Source organism: Triticum aestivum, chromosome 6B (assembly GCF_018294505.1).
Source record: "Triticum aestivum cultivar Chinese Spring chromosome 6B, IWGSC CS RefSeq v2.1, whole genome shotgun sequence".
Lineage (NCBI taxonomy): Eukaryota > Viridiplantae > Streptophyta > Magnoliopsida > Poales > Poaceae > Triticum > Triticum aestivum.
In genome coordinates this window covers 523,607,565-523,617,104 of record NC_057810.1, presented here as the reverse complement: position 1 = coordinate 523,617,104, position 9,540 = coordinate 523,607,565, and the positions used below count along the sequence as shown (strand labels likewise).

Sequence of the window (9,540 nt, the reverse complement as noted above, 5' to 3'; positions counted from 1 at the left end):
CGTTTAAGCACAAGTGGGGTTACCACTTTTACATAAAAGCATTGATGTGTTCACACCATTAGAGTTGCTTTAGCTCAATTTTTAGAGCAAAGCTCCCCTTAGATGTGATACCCCCCTAACATGGATGAACTAACCTTGGGTTTTGTCGATGATGAATTCATGTAGACAGTGAAGATATAGATTCTCAATGTTGATGTAGATCTTTTGGAGAAATCCATTGGAGTGTTGCACTTTCAATACATACAGGGGTTACTCCCACAAGGAACACACAATGATATCCGTAGACATAGAGTGAATTGCACATATGACGATGTCCGTAAAAGCATTAGGTTGCCTTGTCCCTTGTATTACCAACAAGAGGGTTTGTGACTCCATGAACTAGTGTAAGATATGAAAGTTGATTGCACAAGTCCTCGGTAAGATGAATATGAGTGAAATATGTTGGCGGAGTCACCCTCAAGAACGCTCTAGTTCTTCTTCTTTGGGATCCACATCAACTTGATGGGAATCCTTGGAGTTGTAGTTGAACTTGATGATATAGAGCTTGACGTAGTCTTGGGAACTCACTTGACCATGGCCTTAGGAGCTTCTTCAAATGAGTCAAACTCTTATTGAAGCTTGTCCTTGCCTTTTAGCTTGTGTTCTTGTGGTGGAAGATCATCTTGAGCTTGTGTTACCTTAGGGCCTTTAGCCGTGAAGCATCTTCCAATTCCTTCATTTGGTGAGTCAAATATGTCGTAGGAGTTGGATGACACAAGTGCAAGACCGGCAACACCTTCATCTTGAGTATAGTCGGAGTCAGTGTGATAGCTTCTCTTGGAGTAGTTGTTGGAGTCGGAACCAGATACCCATTCACCAATGTGAGTTTGATGTCTTCGTCTTGTGTAGCTCTTTGATGACTTGTCCTTCCTTTCTGAATCCTTGCTTCTATAAGAGGGTCTTCGTTCATAACGATCATCTCTAATCCTTCTCTCTTTTGGAGGTGAGTCATCTCTTCTACTCCTCTTCTATGAGTCTTATATTTTCTTGTAGGGAGTCTTACACTCATTGGAGTAGTGTCCGGGTCTTCCACAGTTGTCGCAATTACAAGCACGATTACAAGATCTTTTGTCACTGTAGGACCCTGACTTGGAGCTTCTCTCTTTGCTTCTATTCTTGTAGAACTTGTTGAAGTTCTTCCCATTAATCTCAATTCTTCATTGGAGACTTGCTTTTCGCTTGATGTTCTAGGAGCATCACTTGAAGCTTTATAAGCACCACTTGACTTGTTGTGGAGGTCTTCCTTCTCCTTGAGAGACATCTCATGAGCAACAATTCTACCAATGACTTCCGTGGGCTTGAGATGTTTATAATTAGGCATCATTTGGATCAAAGTGCACACAATGTCGTATTTTCCATTCAAGGCTCTTAGTATCTTCTTGATGATGAATTTGTCGGTTATCTCATCACTTCCTAAGCCGACAATCTCATTTGTGATGAGAGCAAGCCTAGAGTACATTTCGGTGACTCCTTAACCATCCTTCATCTTCAACTTGTCAAGTTGAATTTGAAACACATCCAACTTGGATTCCATGACGGACTTGGTACCTTCGTGCATATCAACCAAAGTATCCCAAATTTCCTTTCCATTCTCAAGGCGGCTGATTTTGTTGAATTCTTTGGGGCATAATCCATTGAAGAGAATATCGCAAGCTTTAGCATTGTATTGCAACATCTTCATTTCTTCCGTTATTGCTTCACAATCTAGTTCTTTTCCATCCTCGAACAAATCACCTTGCAAGCCAATATGCATAACAGCGCACACGGCGGGGTTATGACCAAGAATATGCATTTTCATCTTATGCTTCCAACTAGCAAAATTTGTACCATTAAAGTCAGGACCTCTATGATGGTAATTTCCCTCGCTAGACATCATATTCTCCTAGGTTGTGAAACCAAGGCTATGATCATCAAAGCTATGGAAATCAAGGCAAATGGAGACCAAAGCTCTGATATCACTTGTAGGATCAAACGTATGTCTAGAGGGGGGGTGATTAGACTACTCGACCAAATAAAAACCTAACCTTTTCCCAATTTCAGTTGTGGGAAGATTTTAGCAATTAACACAAGTCAAGCAATCAACCTACACATGCAATTCTAAGAGTGTAGTAGCGTAAAGTAAAACATTGCATATGAAGGTAAAGGGAAGGGTTTAGAGAAGGCAAACGCAACGGAGACACGAAGATTTTTGGCATGGTTCCGGTAGGTGGTGCTATCGTACGTCCATGTTGATGGAGACTTCAACCCATGAAGGGTAACAGCTACGCGAGTCCACGAAGGACTCCACCCACGAAGGGTCCACGAAGAAGCAACCTTGTATATCCCACCATGGCCATCACGCATGAAGGACTTGCCTCACTCGGGTAGATCTTCAGGAAGTAGGCGATCTCCTTGCCCCTTACAAACTTCTTAGTTCAACTCCACATCTTGACGGAGGCTCTCAAGCAACACCTAACCAATCTAGGAGACACCACTCTCCAAAAGGTAGTAGATGGTGTGTTGATGAGGAACTCCTTGCTCTTGTGCTTCAAATGATAGTCTCCCCACCACTGAACTCTCTCTCTCTCTCTCTCTCTCTCTCTCGTATTTGGCTATGGTGGAAAGATGATTTGAGTGGAAAGCAACTTGAAGAAGGCTAGTAATCAAGATTCTTGTTGTAGGATTGGAATATCTTGATCTCAACACATGAGTAGGTGGTTCTATCTCAGAAAATATATGGTGGAAGTGTAGGCACGTTCTGATGGCTCTCTCACAAATGGAGAAGGGGGTGGAGGGGTATATATAGCCTCCACACAAAATCCAACCTTGACACACATTTGACTCATCTCGGTGGGACCAAATGGTTAAACTCGGTGAGACCGATATATTCAAAAATTTGAACATTAGGAATCTCGGTGGGACTGACGGGAACAACTCGGTGAGACCGGTGTGGAAGGTATTAGGGCAAACATCATCTCGGTGGCACCGATTGCATCAACTCGGCGAGAACCGAAGTGAAGCAATAAGGCAACAGAGATTCTGTCAAGCCAACTCAGTGAGGCTGATCGCATAACTTGGTGAGATTGAAGTAAATGCAACAAGTCACAGAGTGTTGGCAGGGCCATCTCGGTGAGACCGAGACCCGTATCGGTGAGACTGAACTATTAGGGTTTCTGGTAGTGGCTATGTCATAAGAACTCGATGGTGCCGGATAGAAATAATTAGTGGGGCCAAGTTGGAGTTTAGGATTTTGACATATTTGGATGGAGAAAGTGACTGAGAGTTTTGGAGCAATATCACTAAGCATTTGAGCAAGCAATCCATTAAGCAACACCTCATCCCCTTTTAATAGTACTGGCTTTTCTCTGGACTGAATGTGATCTTGGATCACTAAAATAAAGATGAAGAGTCTTGAGCTTTTGCCAATCTTTGTCCTTAGAATTTTTAGGGGTCCACATCTCTAGTCCATGCCATGCCATTCATTGAACTTCCTGAAATATTTATCTTGAATGGATATTAGTTCATTGAGATATATGTTGTTATGAATTACCAAAACCACCCGGGGATTAGTTGCACTTTTAGATTGTTACATCAACCACCAAACAGCCCTGAGCTCATTGTTTTTTATCTGTGTTTCCATTGCTCTCTTCAATCCCTAACCGACTGTAGAGCACCTATGGATATCCAGGAATTGATACATGGTGTAGAAGAGGAGTTTGAGAATTATGATGCCCACAAGCTATTCAAAAGCTTTATAACATTGCAATAAGTCATGGTTGAAACCATGAAAGATCAAGGAGGAAATAACTACAAGGTGCCGCATCTGCACAAGGACCGTTTACATAATGGTGGAGAGGAAGTAATCGCTGTATATTGTGGCGCTGAGCTAATTGCTGACACGAAGGGAATTAACGAACAAGGGGAATTGAAAAAAGGAAAGGGAAAGGAGTAGAGAGAGAAAGGAAAAGAAAGAATAGGTGTATGTCATCTGTCTTGTGTATGTGATGTGATAATTGGATTAAATTGGTCTATTGGAATGTCCTGTGAATTATTTTGGGTTTAATTGATTTTATTTGGATTAGCTTGATTTATTTGAATTTTTTGAATTACTGGATCAACTTGATTTATTTTGATTATTTTGATTTACTTGAATTATTTTGATTTATTTGGATTAATTTAATTTATTTGTATTTATTTGATTTTATTTATTTTAAAGTTGAACACAAATAGGCAACACAAACAATATGTCATCTTTGAAAAAGGAAGGCAGTGTACTCCTGGTATCACATCACTTTTTCATCCAAAAAATACACCCGAAAGGTCATGTTGAAAAAGGAAGCTCATGTTGCTAGATCATGTAATAATATTCAGGAACTTGTACTCCATAAACAAGCTAAACTATCAAGCTAACTTCCCAGAACAAGCTAAAACCGCCAAAGTACTCCTCATGTCCTGTAGATGGTGCTGACCTCCATTTCCAGATGTAGTAATCTTTTCTCTCCCCTCCTCACTGAAGAAACCAACTTGACCTTGTAAACCAACAGAGCCTAGGGTACCTGCTATGAACAAAATAACATATCAGGAATATGTCTTGTAATTAGTCAAAGATTCTTCTAACAACAAATAAACATATCTAAATTTGCTGAAAGCAATCACAATCAATCAATTTTTAGTGCACAATCAATATTATTTTGGAAACAAGCAATATGATTCCAGCAGATTCCTCAAGACTAACTAGGGTATGTTTTGATGATTAGTTAAATAAGAAGATCATATTGGCCTTTGCACTATCCATTATCTCCATTACTGATTCTACTGAAAATATCCCATACCACTGTCTTGCAAGTTTATTACAGACAAAGGTGTTTATCTCACATTGATGAGGCAAGGTTACTCCTCCAAATAAATGTTGAATTTGCCCCAAAGAGATGAGATGAATAATTTTCAGTACTAATGTGAGCGGAGAGCTATTTATATGAGCATATTACAAGGCATAGGAGTAAGAGGAGGTTGCAAGCAATGTGCAGTAAAATAAAATGAACATATTCTCTGATCATGTAAAGTAAAATAAAATGATCAGAAATTTCTCCTGCTTTTTTCGTTGTTGTCTAAACAGCAATGTCTCAAAACCTTCAATGTAACTAAAATTGCTACAGGAACATGTGATCTATTGTTGTTTATTTTTAATAAATATAGAGCAAACTGCTATAGGAACAATGATCATTAAATGTAGAGTAAATGTAGAACAATGATCTGTTGTTGTTTATTTTCAGTAAACAATGCCCAAGTTTATTTTTAGTACATCAAGTTTGTTTTTAGTAAATGCAGATCTATTGCTATAGGAACAACCATTAGAAAGAAGAAAGAAGAAAGTGCATCCAGAATCAGTTCCAATTAGACACAAAGTATACTTCCATTAGTCACATTCTAGAAGAGGGCCCATTAGAGGAAATTGATACTACAACGCTGTTAAAAAGAGGGGCTGAATTTAAGTTATTGTACATTGAAGTTAAGTGAACAATCTTGCATTGACTGCTATTAGTCTGAAGCTTCTTGCATCTTGTTTCATGTTCTGCTTGAAACATTCCGCTCTAAACAAAAATTAAGCATTATGCTCATTTACTTCCATGATCCATTTTGATCAAACTAAATTGTTTTCAGGAGTACAACATTTTCTAGTTGCTAGGTACTGTATCATCCAAGCCAGAACACTAGAAAAATGAAAGATTTCTGATAACATCAAAAACATTGAAAATTTACACTCCACTATAGAGATTTCTTGCAAAAGATTTCTCACTCCATTAGAGAGAACATTTACACTGAACATTTACTCCAGAACATGGGCGAGTAGCTGGATTCACACTGAACATTTACTACAGTACCAAAATTGACCCAGTTTACTGTCATATTGACAGTAACACAATTCATAAACAATTCATGCACATTTACTCTAGTTTATTGAAGATTATGACACCAAAGATTACCTTTTTTAGTGGACAACACAACAGACATCATACCAAAGATTAATTTTTAGTAAACACAACACAAATCAACACTGTAATGGAATTGGGAAAAGTGGAACTGAATTGATCACTGTCAGGAGAGGATGGAGATGCGTGCCGTTCTAACCATCCGTGGGACAGTGGCGCCATCAATGTGAATTGGTCGATAGCGTGCGCTTTGAGATGCAGGGAAGAGGATGTCGGATGAGGCAGCGTTGGAGAGGCGGCGGGCGACGGAAAGCCGACAGAGATGCTCTGCTGCAAGAGGTCGATCTGTTAGAATACTCAAAGGAAAGGAGAGGGGAGCGATGGAGCAGATTACTTCCATGGGCGTGGCGGCGCTCGTTGGTGAACATTGGCGGCGCTCCTTAACACGGCAATAATGAGGGACTCAAGAAAGGGGAATGGGGAAAGGTGGGTTTGGGGTAGGAAGGAGCGGTGGAGCTGCACGGGGGAGCTGTTGAGATGCGTGGTGCAGCGACGTGTCCTGTTGGAGCTACACGGTGTCGCTGGCGTCACGGGTGAGCGGTGGAGCATCACGAGGGAGATATGCGAGAAGAGCTGCACCCGCGAGTGAAGGGGATGGACTGAGGGTTTGGTCAGACAAACTTCGAGGTTTTTTTGCAAAAAGGCCAGTGGGACAAGCTTTCTCGCACGGAGGGAGTACCTATTATTTTTAGAACCAACACATAATTCATGCAAATTTCCATTTAATATTCAACACTCTAAAAAGATATAATTGAGGCAAGAGAGTCCTAATATTTTGTACAAAAACATAATTTATCGGCATGCTCCAACATATCTCAGTGCAGTGCAAGAGCAAATTCTATAAAAGCCTCAACTCAAAAAGATATAAGTGAATAGCAAATGAGCATTCTATAAGTATATGACCGATGTGTGTCTCTTCAAGAAGTGTGATCAAAATATAACGATTGTATGGACAAACATCCAAAAAAAGCAAAAGAAGCTCCAATCGAATCACAAATCATGTGAACAAATTAATACATAGGTCCAACCGAGACATATTGATAGTTATTGAAGACGAAAGAGGGGATGCCTTCCGAGGAATCCCCAGTTTAGACGCTTGAGCCTCCTATAGATATTACCTTGGGGGTGCCTTGTGCATCCCCAAGCTGAGGTTCTTGCCGCCCTTTGTTCCTCTCATATCAATGTCTCCCCTCGATCTTAATAACTCCATCCACATAAAACTCAACAGAACTCGTGAGATAGGTTAGTACATATAAAAATAAATCTTCAAATCATGTACTATCAAGAGGAGATGCATATTTATGTACATGTAATGGCTAATATATCCTATCATTTCCATAATGTATATCCCCATATAAGCCATGAAAACATTTAAACAAGTAGACAATTAAAACATAACAACAATCTGCCAAAAACAAAACAGTCTGTAAAGATCTAATTAAAAATCATACTTTTGTAATTCTGAATAATCTAAAAACTTAGGACATTACAGAAATTTGAAATGCAGTATTGTGTAAAATCTGAAGATTTTTTCACATTTTGGTGCAGAATAAAAATTCAAATACTAGGCGTAAAATCTTCAGTTCCTACATAGAACCTAACCAATATGCAATTGCAACATCTCAAAGGCTCAACTTGTCACAAAATAAAAAATACAAAATACAAACATAATTACTATAGTAGAAATAACCATGTTGACACACAAAATTTGCGTTGTCTCCCACAAGCTCTTTCTTTATAGCCATTAATAATAGGTTTGAGATTTTAATGATGCTCACATAAAGGCAAGAATTGAAACACAAAGAGAGCATCAATAGCATGTAACAAGCACGTTATAAGTAAAATAAATTATTAAGGCAACCAATACCTAGCATAATCAAGAGTGAAGAATGAAATATTAACAATGCTAACCTAAAGAGAGGTAACTTAGTAACATGAAGATTTCTATAACCATGCTTGCATCTCTCATGATAATTACACATAGGATCACAATCAAATTTAATAATATAGCTATCACATAAAAAATTGTCTTTTCGATCCACATGCATGCAAATTTTGTAATCTTACAAGATACCGGGGTTAACATCAACTGAAGCCATGACCTCTTCAAACCCACTTTTATCAAAAAATCATAAGATTGAATATTCTCCGACCATGTGGGATTATTTTATCTAAACTTGGCACTCTTCCAAGCCCACTTTCAATAATGTATCAAATATTATTTAAAGTAATAAATTTATCAGCAGGCTCAAATAAATTATCAAGATCAAAAGAAGGATCATAATTAATTCCCCAATCATGATCATCATAAAACATAGTATGCATAACAAAATCATCATCAATAGTGCCTACAGACATAGTGTCACAATAAAAAGCAATATTTTCATCAACTGTGTCATCTTCATCACTTGAATCATAAGGATTGTGATTTTATTCCAGTCATATTTTCATTCAATGAGCATATTATAATAGCATTTTATTTCATAACCTCTTAGTTAGTAGGGGGGAAAAGATCACTTTCATCAAACCCCTCATCCCCAAGCTTACAGCTTTGCAAATCATTAGCACAATTGATATACATGGAATACATAATAACAACATTGCACTCATGCTTATCATTCAAGGAAGTCTCATCAATCACTTTATAAAACTCTTCTTCTAACAATTCATAACAATTATCAGATTCAAGATTTTGAAGAAAAGCCTTATAAAGATAAAGAAGTGCACTCAACTTCATATTTTCTTTCAAAGCAATTACCTCAATAGCATTTTCTTCATCATTAGCCATTGGTTTATCATAAGCAGAATTTTTGATAAGTCCAGCTAGTGGATAAGGATCCATATTTTTATTACTTTTATTTTTTTTGGCTATAAGTTAACATAACTAGGCAAGATAAAGAACAAGAAAGTAATGAGTTTGTGTGAAGGCACCTAATTTTATAGTAGAACACTCCCTGACAACGGCACCAACAATCTTTTGCTTACTCTAGTAGGAGTTGTTGGGATTCCCCAAAGAAGAGGGTGAAGAAGAACAACAACAAAAATATTTCCCTCGTTAAGAACTAACGTTATCAGTCTAGTACAAGTCTCCCAAGATAGCAATGTGAGCAGCACCTGTGCATAAACAACTACAAACTTGCACCCAACACATCAAGAGAGTTGCCAAGCCCCTTGTCTTGCTAGTTGCAAGATTAAACACAAATGATAGAGATAGATAGTAGCAAAGTAGCATCATGGATAAGAGGAGAAATTGTGTAGAAATTCAGTAATGGAGAATAGACCTGGGCGGCCATAAGTTCACTAGTGGCATCTCTCTCAAAAACAACAAGTATCATGATAAACGAATTACAGTGGGGCAATTGATCATATTGCAATATTCATGACTATGATCATTCATGACATAATCTCATATAGGCATTACATCCACAATAAGTAGACCATTAATCCAACTTCATCTAATACTAATACTTGATACGTCTCCAACGTATCTATAATTTTTGATTGTTCCATGCTATTATATTATCATTCTTGG

General features: G+C 38.2%; 1 long non-coding RNA gene across 2 annotated transcripts; it reads right to left on the bottom strand.

Annotated features, from left to right (window-relative positions):
* Positions 1-4,344: 4,344 nt before the first annotated feature.
* Positions 4,345-6,531, bottom strand: LOC123134354 (uncharacterized). 2 transcript variants are annotated; one of them, XR_006465619.1, is made up of 2 exons: positions 6,148-6,531; positions 4,345-4,577 (listed from the first exon to the last, which is right to left on the bottom strand). It is a non-coding gene; the product is annotated as an uncharacterized lncRNA (long non-coding RNA). The 2 variants fall into 2 exon arrangements; XR_006465620.1 differs by having other exon boundaries at positions 4,345-4,574.
* Between the last annotated feature and the right edge of the window lie 3,009 nt (positions 6,532-9,540).